The sequence below is a fragment of the Lithobates pipiens genome, unplaced genomic scaffold (genome assembly GCF_037356315.1).
Source record: "Lithobates pipiens isolate NorthernLeopardFrog02 unplaced genomic scaffold, aLitPip1_a1.2 Scaffold_18, whole genome shotgun sequence".
Classification (NCBI taxonomy): domain Eukaryota; kingdom Metazoa; phylum Chordata; class Amphibia; order Anura; family Ranidae; genus Lithobates; species Lithobates pipiens.
In genome coordinates, this window is record NW_027507758.1 from 394,191,458 (window position 1) to 394,206,623 (window position 15,166).

The following is a 15,166-nucleotide window of genomic DNA, read 5'->3' on the forward strand; positions in this document are numbered from 1 at the left end:
TCTTGAAAATGTAAGAGATCTCATAACTATAATATTAAAAATAGATGGATATATTAGCTTATAGACTAAAACTATGCTTGCTCACACATTCAATATCTGTGAACTTTTTGTGCCGTGTTTAAGCTTACTAATGCTAATTATGCCAGTGAACTCAGTAAAATCTATATAATTAAATAAGAATGAGTATTAAATATTAAATAGCAGCTTATGGGAATAAGTGTGTTCATAGACTCAATTTAAATATGCTTCACAGTGTGAAAATCACTGAAAATGGCATGTTTAATAAGATAAATTACTTAACGCCAAAACCAAAAATGTCATATACTGCAGGTTACTAGTCGTTAGATATGGTGACTGCATTTTTTTAAATTCTATTTTTACCTGGTGATCCTGCCAATAATACAAGTCTCGCTGTTAGTTGACGCTGCTCACTCACGGTAGTGTATTTATTGCGTAGCGGTGTCTTGCCCTAGACTACTCTCCAGATTTGAACCACAAAACCTTCTTCATTACCTGGGAGGTGTTTTTAGTTCACAAAAGATAACTAGGAAATATATTAATTTTGTTTGTAATAAAAGTTCATAGTGCAGGCAGCTACAAAGACACTTGAATTCTGGCAAGATCAACTTATATTTTTTTCTGTACTGGCAGAAAATATTATTGGCCTGAAAAAAAGAAAACAAATCTAGCCACTACATCAAAGAGCGTGTAAGCTGGGAAAAAAAAACCTTTAGGCTTTTGATATACTATGAAACTATGCGTCGAATTGTTTCCGAGCATACGTAATTTTTTGCGCGTCCGAATTGCATACAGACAAATGCATTTTTGGATAGGAACTTTTTCCGACCAAAAAATAGAAAACCTGCTCCCAATCTTTTGCTGGCTGGAATTCTGCCAGCAAAAGTCCGATGGAGCATACACATGGTCGAAATTTCTGACCAAAATCTCCATCTGACTTTTGCTGGCAGAATTTCCAATCGTGTGTATGTGGCATAAGAGTATGGTACATCTGGGCAGAGACTGATTCAAAGTCGATAAAGTTAGCCAGGGGGCTGAATCATTTTTGTTGAATTAATGAAACACTGACAACCTCCTATGTGAGCAACCTGATGTAAGGACTTATTTTTCCTCTTTGAATAAAAGTGGAACAACAAGCCCTAAAATAATGTTCTTGTTTGGCCTGAACTCAGTGTCAAAAGCTCTACAATGTTTGAGTGACTTGAAACAAGAAAATTGGATAGGCTGCACACCCACACATGCCTGTACCCATCCAGTGCTTTTATGATTCTTCAACAAAGTGAATGAATTGCTACTATTGAGCATGTACAGACTATCCGATTTTAACATTTCACATGTGACTGCTGCAGTGGCAGGGCATACACGCCACTCCATGGAATTCACTTTTGGATCACAGCTGATGCCAATTCACCTGTGAGCACCTCTTGAGAAATAGGAAGGAGGGAGCACCCACAATGCCACATCCGTAATGTATCAAGGGAAAACAAAGAAGAAACCAAATAGATATCAACATGTCGGACTTTTAAGGCATGGAAGCAAATAGGAAAGTAGAAACAAATATATTTTATTGAAAAATGCAATATCATAACAGTGTTCAAAACAATATAAAAATCATATGAAATTATATAATTTGTACATTGAGCCCTTGTGTGTCGTGTCTACGCGTTTCGCCTCAAAGGCTTCCTCAGGACACGTAAAATGGTTCAAAGACGTAGCAAAAGAGAACAACAATAAATCTCACTATCTTCAAATGAGCTGCGCCTCAAGTACAAATGTCATAGCAACCAGGACACATCCAAATATATGGAGCAGTCAACCACACTGTGCTGGAGCGGACAGCAAGTGGCACATTCTGATGAGTACAAACAGAAATTGATAGTTGCTTATAGCAGTGCACAGCATTGGGCTGTCTCCCAGGGGTATGCCTTCATTGTCTCCATAAAAATACTTTTACCTTTAGTCTTTATATGCTGTTTCGCCATAATAAATTGATAGTTGCATATAGCAGGGGCAGGAAAGAAGTCTCAGTCAGTAAATTACCATCAATGGGGACGGTCAATAGAGGACAATGCACCAATGGGACCTCTTGTTACTGTCTGAGTGACATTTCCCAGATCTCAGCACACATACATTCTTGTTTCCCTGTGCTGTATAGTGGCATTATTTTTAGAAATATAACTTTGACCAGGCTATGGACATTAAAACAATGAATTGACTAAATGTATAATAATCTAATGATATATGTAGTTAATACATCTGTAAATAATTTGGGCATACAATTCATATTCTTAACAAGCAGTTTAAATTATTCCTCTCTAATCTATGCAGCTGGAAACATATCTTATGCTCAAAGTTTACAAGAGATGCAGAGAACTAACCTAATAAGGGTATCGGCACCCAGCTTTCTCGCTTCTTCTTATGTACCAGTTCCATGTTTACATTATGGGTTAAATGGATAGCAGGCAGCCAAATCACACCTGGCAAGAGAGAATAAAATGATCTACTAACAGAAAAATGAAAGGGTTTTTTTTCTTTACTTTGAGGGTGTATTAAGTCTTAACTTGGAAAGTTCAGTGAGGACTTGCTAATTTATTTTGCCTCATATATAATCATGTAAGTAGCTGACTGTTTATTAGACATGTGCATTCGTTTTAGTCCGAATGCATTTGCGTCTGAATTTCAGGTATTTTCGTTATCGTTTTAACAAACGATAATGAAAGTGCAGAATCCGAAAAACTAAAGATCCAACATAAACAAATGCTTTATTTTTGTTTTCGTTATGACAACATTTCAATACAGATTGGAGATTCGACATGACGCTGACAATAACAATCTGTTTCTATTGAAACTGTGGTGGAATGTGCCTAACCTTAACTCTATTAGTCCAGGATTATTCTACATAGAGAAAAAAGATTCGACAGAGAGAGAAAAGATTTGACAGAGAGAGAAAAGATTGCTGCTGGAATTGGGTGGGGGAAGTAAAATAAAAATAATGATGATGATGAATGTTATTGGCTGATTGTAACCAAAGAGGAGGAGCAGTAAAATAGCTAGAACTAAGTACACACTTACAGCCAACTTACTTAGGATTGCTAGCAGAGAGAGACACACACACACTGAATCATTTCAGAAGTCAAATCTTAGTCGGTCCGTTTGTCAGAGAACCATTTAACCATAAGCACAGCAGCAGAATAATCGTGAAGCTACAGATCAACTTAACTTTTTCATAATAATCTGCTTCTATTGTGTTAGTGTTGAGAGCCTGATAGTGATACTAGTGTTGTTAGTGTTATGATAACCTCAGAGGCTGCCCGTGTTGTGGGGGGGGGATTTATTATTATAGATTCTATATTATAGATTGAGATTCTATATAGATTCTATATACCCTATCTTGTTACCTGTCTGATCAGTGATCACTATCACCAGTCCATTTTCTGTTTGAACAATATACATTCAACTTGAATCACAAAGAGTCGACAAAGCAGCGAAAAACATACAAACATCGAATCTTTGGCTTATGGTGTCTGTCGAAAGTTATAAGAAGATTCGACGGAGCAGCTAAACTATATGGAGTCATACAGTTTAGCTGCTCTGTCGACTCTTCTTTGAACATTCGACAGACACCATTAGCCTTCAATGACAGATTTGACCTTAATTAATTTGGATTTTCGTGCGAATGCAATTTTTTTACAAAAAACAAATTAAATAAAAACGAATTTCGGGAATAACTAAATAAATGTATTTTTTGGACAAAAATGAAATTCCGAAATTAAATATTTCAGTGTGCACATGTCTACTGTCTATGTCTACTAACCTCCCTGGCAGTATGATTATTTCAGATGTTTTAAGCTGAATGCAGTACAATTATTTTGCATGGAAATTTTGTGTTTTATATTGTAGGTCTGTAATTCTTAGGAACAACACACTTAAATCTGTCCAAACAAGAGTCTAGTAGACATCCTGGGTATGATAAAGTCTGAAAAACAAAATCATAAATTATAATATAATACATAACTATGAATAACTATAACAAATAATATTATAATAATAATAAAAATTATTCAATAATGTAATCAAAACAAAAACGGAAATTTGCTCAGTTGCAGAATTGTCGCTGTCATTACTTTCAGTGTTTGATGATGGATTTCCCCACAAATCATTATTGCTCAATTCTGAAAATGATTCTAATTTATTATCACTGTTTTCTAGCTGGTTTAAATCCATTTTTGATGTAAAGGGATGGTTTTGGTTGCTAAGGACAATCTCCAGTTTTCAGGCAGAAAGAACAGTATTTATATAATATAACATTGCGTGCAGGGCACTGGACAAACTACTAGGGACAAAAGGGATCTTAAATAAATTGATACAGTAATGTAATCTGTAAGATTACAGTGTGCTGTATATGTATTGTGTGTTTTACTTTTTTGAATTTGGTGCCGTTCTCCGTCCCTGTGCATTGCAACGTTCGCAGGGAACGGAGCTCGGCTCTGTGATAGATCGATCAGAGGATGGCTCGCACGCACAGCAGGGAGGACATCGCAGGATCCTGGGGACAAGGTAAGTAACATGTATCTGGATCCTACAATGCAATCCTGAGTTTAGCTCCGGGTTACCGCTTTTGGTGTTGAAAATACACTCTGAGCCAGACTCTGGAATACTGTCAGGGAGGTTAAAGAGATTGCAAAATCGAATGCAGCTTTGCATGGTAGCCAATCAGGTTCTAACTTCAGCTTGTTCAATTAAGCTTCGGTAAAATAAAACTGTTAAAAAAAAAATTGATACAAAAATAAAAAAATAAAACTTGAAGCTGATTGTTTTCTATGCAGACTGCGCCAGATTTTCCACTTTCCATTTTTTGTCCAAGGAATCTTGAAAGTGTACTATTTAGGGATTTCAAGATGTTTACCTGAACCCCAAAGAGATCAGTTTTTGCTGCAGATAGTGTTAAAGTAGATTAAATATGCTTACGGAGCGCACAGATTTGAAACTGTGCACAACTGCACTGAGAAGTCAGTTAAAAAAAATAATAAAACCCTAAAAATCAAACCATTTTGGAATTATATTATATCTGTATGGATATGATTGCTTACAACATATTGATTGTGTTTGGAGGGATTCTTTATGTAACTTTTGGTTCTGTCTTGCTTTCACTTTTAAAATAAGTACAAATCTCTTGACATGCAGTTTCATGGTACAACCAATAGAACAACTCTCCAAACATCTTTTGATATTGGTTTTCCCAATGTTTAATAACCTGCTATTTAACAAGTGAAAGAGAAGAATATACCATGAAGGTGACTGTAAATACATGACTTGCAATAGTTTCAAAAATAATCTGCAACTAGGTTTAGAACCAATTTAAACATATTTTACCTATTTTGTTTTTCATATAGAAAAAAATATAGAAAAAAATAAAACTCGAAACCTCTACTATAGAGCTTGATGTTCATGGTTGTAAAATGTTTATATGCAATTCACAATATTAAGAAAATATACACATTTGCAACAGCTTAATCATGCCTGATTCTTAAAATACACCAAACAGCATAATTATTGGCCTATATTACACCTTAAAAGCTCTCTACACCTTCAATCAAGAAACTAAATCAAATCACTGTGCTATGAAATTTTGTGATCATGCATGAAAATTGAATATGAATAAATCTTTTTAAGTGTGTGGTTGTTTATGTTAATTATAAATATACATGCTTGGAAAATGTGCAGATTACGCATTTTCGTTATATTTATCACCATGAATACATATTTCATTTTATAATATTGATATATTTTCAGGACAATTTAAAGTTAAACTTTAGGCAAACAGTGAAATGCTAATCCCTGTCTTGTAGTCGAGAAGACCTGAATTTTCTCCACTGCAGTTAAGTATTACATCTAGACAATGGGGGTTATTTACTAAAGGAAAATCCATTTTGTACTGCAAGTGCACTTGGAAGTAAAGTCACTGTAGATCCGAGGTGGACATGCAAGGAAAATAAAAAACAGCATTTTACCTTGCACATGATTGGATGATAAAATCAGCAGAGCTTCCCCTCATTTCAGGTCTACCCCTCAGATTTACAGCGACTGCACTTCCAAGTGGACTTGCAGTGCAAAGTGGATTTGCCTTTCGTAAATAACCCCCTATGACTAATGGGAAGGCGAAGAGGAATACCAATGTGCTCATCTTTCTGTCACTCTGCTCTCTGTTCTATTGCATAAGCTTTGCAGCACTACTTGTACTACAAATTATGTCTCCCTCTTTTACTCTGTGTTCTATTGTATATGGAATGGCAAGAGGCTGATACCAAGGTATATTCAAAAATAAACCTGCTGTATCTACATTTAATAATATATTAATGAATGCAGAGATTCTATATGTCGTGCCTTTTATATCTGCCTGGCGCGCAGCTTTACATTTCACATTCATCCTCCATTTGCAATGATTTCTCTTATTTTTAGTCCAGCTCCTGCACATTTATAACCCTTATAGATTAGAGAAATTGCTATATTTTTGTCATTACTTATTACCCTGAAATAATACATATATTAATTTGTTCTGGAAAAACAAAGCATTTATCAATATATTTTTAAAATTGCAGTGCTGCATTCAGTGCTGGTTCACACTAATCGGTGTGGGGACAGCATGCAATTTTGAACAGGAATTGCACCGCATTCCTGTTAAAATCACATGCAATTCTTTAGCAGTGTAATTTGAGCCATCATTCTGTATGGCTCAAATCACAATGAATCCCTACAAAACCACACAGGTTTGGGCAGCACTAGAAATGGATCACATTGACGTTTTGCGTATTGCGAACCGATTTAGGGGTGGCGTACTTAACTACTTCTCACCCACCATATAGTAAAATACCAGCTGGAAAGCGGTCATGTTGTTCTGACTGGACGTCATATGATGTCCAGCAGGATAAGCCGCAATTGCACACCTGCGATCGCGCACCTGTCTGACATACCGCATCTCCAATATAGGTAAAGAGTCTATGACGTAGGCTCTTTACCACGTGATCAGCTGTGTCCAATCACAGCTGATCACAGTGTAAACAGGAAAAGCCATGTATCGGGTTTTCCTCTATTCGCACTGACAGGCACGAGTAGAGGAGATCTGATCGGCTGCTCTCCTGACAGGAGGGTCTGCGCTGATAATCAGCACATTGATTATTAGTGCAGACTCATCAAGGATGCCCTCCCATGACCATCAGGGATGCCCACCCATAGCCACAAGGTATGCCCACCCATGGCCACCAGGGATGCCCACCCATGACCAACAGGTAAGCCCACTAGAGCCCACCAGGGATGCCAATCAGTGCCCATTAGGGATGGCACTCTGTGCCCATCAGTGATGCCTGCCAGTACCCCCTGATCAGTGCTGCTTATCAGTGTCATCTATTGGTGCTGCCCATCAGTGCCCACCAGCGCTCATCAATGCCACCTATCAGTGCAAATCAGTGCCACCTATGAGTGCCTATCAGTGCCACCTATCAGTGCCACCTATCAGTGCCCATCAGTGCTGCCTATGAGTGGCCATCAGTGTCCATCAATTCCGCCTATGACTGCCCATCAGTGCCACCTATCAGTGCCCATCAGTGCTGTATATCAGTGCCTATCAGTGCTGGATATAAGTGCCTCATCATCAGTGCCACCTCATTGGGGCCAATCAGTACTGCCTCATCAGGGCCTGTAAGTGCAGCCTCATCCGTGCTCATTAGTGGAGAAAAATTACTTATTTACAAAGTTTTGTAACAGAAACAAAGAAAAACTTTTTTTTTCAACATTATCAGTCTTTTTTTATTTGTAGCGCAAGAAGTAAAAACCCCAGTGGTGATCAATTACTATCAAAAGAAAGCTCTATTTGTGGGAAAAAAAAGTTCAACTTCACATGTGATAGTGCTGAAAGCTGAAAATTGGCCTGGGCAGGAAAGGGGGAAAGTGCCATGTATTAAAGTGGTTAACATACACACCCACAGCAGTTCGCATAAACATGGTGTGATTTGGATGTGGAATCCACAGAATTTGCTGAAGTATGAACCAGCACTAACTGACATTTAGGTTTCTTTGACAAAGGATCACAGAATGTATACCTTGAAAGACAGTTACATAGTAGGCGAGGTTGAAAAATGACAAAAGTTCATATAGTCCAACCTATGTGTGTAATTTTATGTCAGTACTACATTGTATAAAACTGTGTTCACTTCCCTCATGCAATCATGTCATCACAAAATTCAGTTTTTTACAATATTCCTTATATGTGATTGGGGCAAATACATTGAACATAGATTTCACTTATGTGTACATCAATGACAGTTGCTTTAAACGGCACATAAAATAACAAATTTAAATACACTGTAACAAAGTATTGCTGCAATATATTAATAAACAATTCCTGATAACACTGTTCCCAGGGTTTCTTTCATGCTGCTGCAGCACTTCTGTGACACAGACCAGGACCCAACTATTGAAATATCATCTAGGCTGGCAGTTTCACGCAACTCTGGAGCTTTAAGGGAGATAACGGAAGATAAAGATGATGGGGGTGGTGTAGAACCAAGGCATATCAGGTAACTTGAAGTTTTTTAGGGCATACCATACACCCACGTTTTTTAACTGGTAGGATAAAACACAAATTGAAAATTTAGCACTGGGTAAGGTTTAGTCCACACAACAAGCTTTTACCTACATTGGCAAGTCCTGCCACACCGTTCTGTCATCAGCCACCCTCCACCAACATTCACACAACTCTCATTTAGTGGAGAAATTAGGGGGTTGTAATTTTAATTTTCTGCATAAATAAGAATACAGTCACTGTAGTGCTGGAACTGTATAAATCGCATAAATGTGGGCAGGAGCCACAGAAGTAACAGTCAGTTTGGGATTTAACACTATCATGACTAAGCCCATTTCTGACATTTGGTGTTTACAAGTTAAAATCCGTATTTGTTGCTAGAAAATTACTTAGAACCCCCAAACATTATATATATATATCTATATATATATATATATATATATATATATATATATATATATATATATATATATATATATCCAGGGCCGCTGTTAGAAATCATGGGGCCCCATACAGCCTACCTGACGGGGCCCCATTGACCCCGCCCACAACCCATCCTGGCTCCGCCCATAACCCCACCCCTGCCTCCACGTTGTCAGGGCAGGAGGCAGGAGCTGGAACATTTAACATTTACAGCGCCCCACCAATCATAACTGTATCTGAATGGGAGAGATGTCAGTGTTTTGACATCTGTGCCCATTCAGTTTGTGTCTTCATACGGAGCTTTCAATCAGGTCTGCATGAAAAAGGACCTAATTGCAAAGCTTGGGTGAAAGGTTATGAAAGGAGAGTGGTTTGGGGGTGGTAAAAATGCAGCTTGGCTATGTATTTTTACTGTCCCTTCCCCCATCACATGTGTAAAAGTAGCATCTCACTATGTGCTCATGGTCATTATCATTATGATGATCAGAGCACAGCAGGTGCTGTGTGGCTCTGTCAGTGTAACATGACTGTGTGATGCTGACTTTGTTATGGCTGTGCTGAGTTATAGTCTGTAACACACAGTACAGTCATATATCAGGAAAGTCAGCACCACACAGTCATGTTACACTGACAGAGCCATACAGCACCTGCTGTGCTCTGATCATCATAATGATAATAACCATGAGCACACAGAGTCTAGGGACTGCACATGCTACAATAGTGTGACCTGTCAGTGTGTGTGTGTGTGTGCAGGGGACTGCTTGCCTGTGCACCACTGCCATTGTCCAGATTACTCCTGCTGCTCTGTCTGTCTCAGCCGTCCCAGTGATAAGTCCCTCAAGCTGCAGCACTTACTGGATGAAGGGAGCCGTATAACAGTAATATCCATCCGCCGGAGAGGCATACAGTGAGCAGGAAGAACTTTAGTTTGTGCAGGTATACTGAGAACAGCATGCGGCACAGCATTGTATCCCTGCACCCGAAAATAGAAAAAAAGTCCCTCTTCTGCTTTCACCTCCTGGGCCCCTCTGGTAACCTGATGGGGCCCAGGAAATGAATATATATTCCTTATATATGTTAGTAATCAAGTGGGTGCAGGTTAATATAGTTATTTTTTTTTTTTTTTTTTTTTTTTTTTTAGCTAGAAGTTAAAAGCTGCTCGGGCCCCCCCTGCTGGCTGGGCCCGGTACAACAGGGCTGGTTGTACTGCCCTATCAGCGGCCCTGTATATATCTATATATATATATATATATTTATGGTCTGGAGCCCTCTGGCCGATACGTATAAGGATGACAAACAAGGTTAACATAAACTCCCTTCCCAGAAATAGACCTGAAAGTGTGCCCTGGTCTAACGTACGGTATACCAAAATAAGGGGGCATACCCTAGATAGAGAAATGGGTATAAATGAGATAAATATGAAATGGAGTGAAATGAGTACTCTCATGAGGAGTATAATGCCTGAGAAATGCCCTAAAAAGGGGATGGGTGGGTGGGTATCGCGCACCGGAACCGACGAGGAAGGCAGGCGAACGGGCTAGTTATATACCCCACCGGGCTCCTCCCATAATTCCAGGCCACCATACTGGCCTTTCTATTTATGGTCTGGAGCCCTCTGACCGATACGTATAAGGATGACAAACAAGGTTAACATAAACTCCCTTCCCAGAAATAGACCTGAAAGTGTGCCCTGGTCTAACGTACGGTATACCAAAATAAGGGGGCAAAAACATTCAGGTAGGGGTTATATTTATTGTTTCAAGTTTGAGACTGGGTGAGCTTAACAAAGGCCTGGGCCATCTCCACTTGCGGGTTGGGTATGTAACGGGCGAAACAGGTGGACTTCCATCTGCCCAACTTCTTGATAACATGGTCCGGGACCCCTTGGCGGGAGGCGGTTGAAGCTGCTCCGATACGGAAAGAATGTCCGGAGTAGTGATTAGGATTGAGGTGAAGGATGCCCAGAAGTATCCTGACATGTTCCATAAACTGGGCAGCGTTCAGTGGTTTAGTGTGAAATGGCAGAAGCAGGCCAGACCCTGGTTGACCGTCCAGAAGGTTTAACAAGCGGGTGAGAATGGCGACCGGGCACCAGCGGTTGTTGGTCTTATAGAAATGTATGTCAGTACCCGAGCCAAGCTGCTGCGTCTTGGAGACTGCTAAGTGTAGAATATAATGATCTTCGTATCGGATCAGGTGGTGCTTGCACAGCATGCGTGCTGAGGGGCCGTTACAAGTAAACTCGCCTGGCCGTAAGAAGCCGTAGAAGGCCAGGTGTATGGCTGCTTGCAAGACGATACTTATGCGGAGACCAAAAGGTGAAGTGGCCAGAATATCTGACATATCTCTAAAAACGTCTCCTGTAATAGGCAGCCGTTTGGTGCGGGCCACTGGCTGGCGCTTCTGGATGCCGCGCATAAGAGCCCGTACGGCGTGATAAGAAAATAAGGAAGGTTCGGTAGGGTCCTGGAGGGACGAGAAATGTTGTACACCGGCCAGATATAGCCGGATTGTGTTAAAGGACAACGCCAACTTCGAGTGGCAGTGGGAAATGAAGCCTAGGACTTGCTTGACCCGGGACGTCTCTGTGCTGTGACACGTCATGAAGCGATTAAAGGCCCTCCAGGCCGATTGATAGGCTTTGAGGGTATTGCGTGAGAGGGAGTGCTCGATGAGTTGGGTCGCCGCTAGGAGGTGTGGTGCTAATCCAGGGTCAGCTGAGACCAGTCCGGGATAGCTGCTGATGTTGGTCCAGCTCCGGGTACCTGATCAAAAAAAGAAACAAAGTTAAAGCGGGAGAGGGCGTCCGCTGCCTGATTGAATTTACCTGGGATGAAGGAACAATGGATATTGAACTGAAATGATAAAGAAAGCTGGACCAGTCGGCGAAGGAAGGACATAATTGCTAGAGAGTTGGATCTGCCTTTATTAATGATCTCCGCAGTGGCTAAATTATCTGTAGAAAAGGTCACCGTTTGCCCCGACCAACTGCGGCCCCATGTGTGAGCTGCAGCTACGATAGGGTACAACTCAAAGAGGGAGGACGTCTCGGTGAAGCCAGGAATAGCCAGTATCTGGGGAGGCCAGGGAGCTGCGAGCCACAGATGGCCAAAAATAGCCGCAAAGCCTGTGGAGGCCTGGGGTGAGAGAGAAGACACAGAGGGAATGAACAGGGACACGCCAATCCAAGAGGATAGGAACTCCTCCCACATAGCAAGGTCTGCTATCGCCGCGGGATCCAGGCTGAGGACTTGCTCCGGGTCCTGTGAGAGGGACAGTAAGACTAATAGGCGTGACACGAATGCGCGACCCTGAGGGATGATGCGCATAGCGAAATTCAGCATGCCGAGTAGGGACTGTAGCTGTCTTTTGGTGCAAGTTCTGGCACGGGTGAAGTCCCTCAGGACCATCCTGATGCGGGCCAGTTTATCCAGGGGGAGGCTGGCCTGCATAGTGTTGGTGTCTAGGCTGACCCCGAGAAAGGTGATGGTCTGCGTCGGACCGTCTACCTTGTGCTCGGCAATGGGGACGTTGAGGTTGCTGAAGACCGCCCTCAACTTATGCAGATCTCCTGGAGGTGAGCCGGGTGGCTCGATCAGCGGGAAGTCATCCAGATAGTGTATGACTCCCCGACACTGGGCTACGTGTAGCAGGATCCACGTGAGAGTCTGAGCGAAAGTATCGAAGAGCCAGGGGCTGCTCTTGGACCCGAATGTAAGTTTGGTGGCAAAATAGTACCGCTCCTTCCACTTGATGCCATGCCAGCACCAGAGAGATGGGTGGATGGGAAGGAGCTTGAAGGCGTCCGAGATGTCGGCCTTGGAGAGCCAGGTTCCTGTGCCTGTTTTGAGAATGGCCTGGATGGCCGTGTCTACAGATGTATACTTGAGGGAGAACTCCTCTGAGGGGATAAGGGAATTAAGACTGGGGACAGAAGAGGAATGAGGCGCTGACAAATCGTACACCAATCTGAGTTTATTAGAGAACTTGCCCTTGACAAGCCCAATAGGGCTGACTCTCCAGGTGTTGAATGGGGGCTGTGTGAAAGGGCCTATGATGAAGTCTCGGTCTAACTCTGACTGTAGTAGTTGGTCAACGGCTCGTTCGTCCATAGCTGCTGACCGCAGGTTCTGGCATTCGTGCGTGAGGTGGGGGAGAGAAATGAGTCCAGTGTGAAAGCCTTGAGTGAAGCCCTGAACAAGGTAGACGGATAGTGAGGGGGTAGGATGATCGGTGAGGTAGATGCTGAGCCACGAGACGTTGACCCGGCCTAGTCAAAATTTCTTAACCGGTTTGACCTCACACATGATCCTGGGATGAGCCCTAGGACACTTTGTGCATACGTGGAGCAGCCTGCACTGACTGAAATTGCATGAGCCGCTATTGAAATTGTTGCAGATTGCTGCGCCCCCCATGGTCTTGATCGGGCGCCCAAATTTATCCGTCTGCGGCAGGCGTGCCGGCGCTTGTGAGCCCTGAGCGGTACCTGAGGTAGAAGGACCGTCTGAGGGCGGGGCTGCCACTGAGCTAGCGCACCAAGTCGCGGTGTGAGTAGCCGATTGGCAAATCGCACAAAGAGGAGACCGTAGCCCCGCAAAGTGGCGGCAGAATAGTTCTGTATCCATGACGCTCCAATCAGTAGGCGTCTGGAACTGGACAAGTCTGGCGGCCGCTTTGGCGGAAAAGGAGCGGTGGTAGTCGTAAAATGAAAACCCGCCGTATTTATAACCTAGATCTACTACCACATGGAGGTAGCGATCCAGCTCCTCCCTCCTGCCAGGGGAGACTGAGCAGATGATGTCCCTCATCATGCCGAAGGCCAGTGTAAATTCGGTGACAGAAAGCTTCCTGTCCAGCCTGGGGTCTTTGGTCTTGAGGACCACCGACACGTCCCCCCATGTATAAGCCTTGTTTTCTGCCAGTTCATGAATGAAGATGAGAAGCGAAGCCAGATTGACGTCCTTGCCCTCTAAGATGTCCTTCCTGATGCTAGCTGATACCAGATGAGAGGGGTACACCACTGATGTACGCTCGGTGGTACCTGCGAGAGGGTTAGTCACTGCCTGGGATGCTGGTACTGGAGGAGACACGGGCGGGCGGGTCTCGAGGAGGGCCACCCGATTCTGACATAGAGGTCGTCAGGGAAGACACCAAGGTATGGAGCTGCGAAATAGAAGAGGCGATAGAGCCCAGTGAGGCCTGCTGGGTACTAGCCTCAGCCGCCGCTGGGGGAGGAAAGAGGAGCCTGAACAGCTCGGCTTTCCTGGCTGTTGCCGGAAAGGGTACGCCTCTGCGCCTAAGCTCAGCTGTCATCCTAGGAATGGTCCATGCTCTGAGGGACCGTTGGCTGCCACTCTCTGAGACTAGAGATGGAGACAATGGGGCAGTGAGGTCCTCGCTGTCAGCCCGAGACATGGTGGCGTAATCCAGGCCTGGCGAGCCTTATTGGTCCTTGGGTTCGGGTTTTCTCCTACGCGGAACCTAAGGAGGCACCGTCCCACCAGGTGCAGGGTGGACCTACTGAAAACTCGACTGACCTGAGGAGATGAAGGTGAAGTTTGAGAGTTCTATACCTGAACAGAAATGCTAGCCAAAATAGTGATTTCATGGAGGTGAGATTTTTTTTTTTTTTGGCAGGTATGAACCTTTGAAGCAATTTATAGTGAAATGAGGTCGGTGAGGCAGGCCCCCGGTAGGAATCCAAAGCTTGAAAAATCAACTGGACTTGAACCGGGAAGCGATATGACCGTGAAATGAGTGAATCCGCCATGACAGATGTCCGGATCGCCATGCCGCCGTCTTGCGACCGAGCACGAAACGGATTCTGGAGCATGTACTGAAAATGAGGCCTGTCCTAGGGCACGCCGAGACGAATTTGGTGCACGGATGTGACTATTCGTACCGGAGCGTGATAGGTGAGATGAAATGATACCCATGACAAAGACAAGAATCAGAGGATGTGCCCATGAATGAAACAAACGAATCCTGTCTTTGGAGCATGTACTGAAATGAGGCGTGACAGCTGGGCACACCGGAACAAATCGGTGCATCAATAAATGCAACAGGATTTGAATCGGAGTGTGATAAGTGACAGAAAATTATATGCCATGACAGAGACAAGAATCAACGACTGGACAAATGGTTACA

The 15,166-nt window shown here is 42.8% G+C and overlaps 1 protein-coding gene across 5 annotated transcripts in view; it reads right to left on the bottom strand.

Annotated features, from left to right (window-relative positions):
- KHDRBS2 (KH RNA binding domain containing, signal transduction associated 2) overlaps positions 1–15,166 on the bottom strand; it is a 525,703-nt gene that overhangs the window by 12,368 nt on the left and 498,169 nt on the right. For 3 of the 5 annotated variants that reach the window (XR_013276826.1, XR_013276825.1, XR_013276829.1), the window contains exons 13-14: positions 3,833–3,994; positions 2,397–2,495 (exon numbers count right to left, since the gene is read on the bottom strand). The gene's annotated coding sequence lies outside the window, so the exon portion shown is untranslated. The remainder of the gene's footprint in view (positions 1–2,396; positions 2,496–3,832; positions 3,995–15,166) is intronic. The other 2 variants (XR_013276828.1, XR_013276827.1) reach the window with 1 other exon arrangement.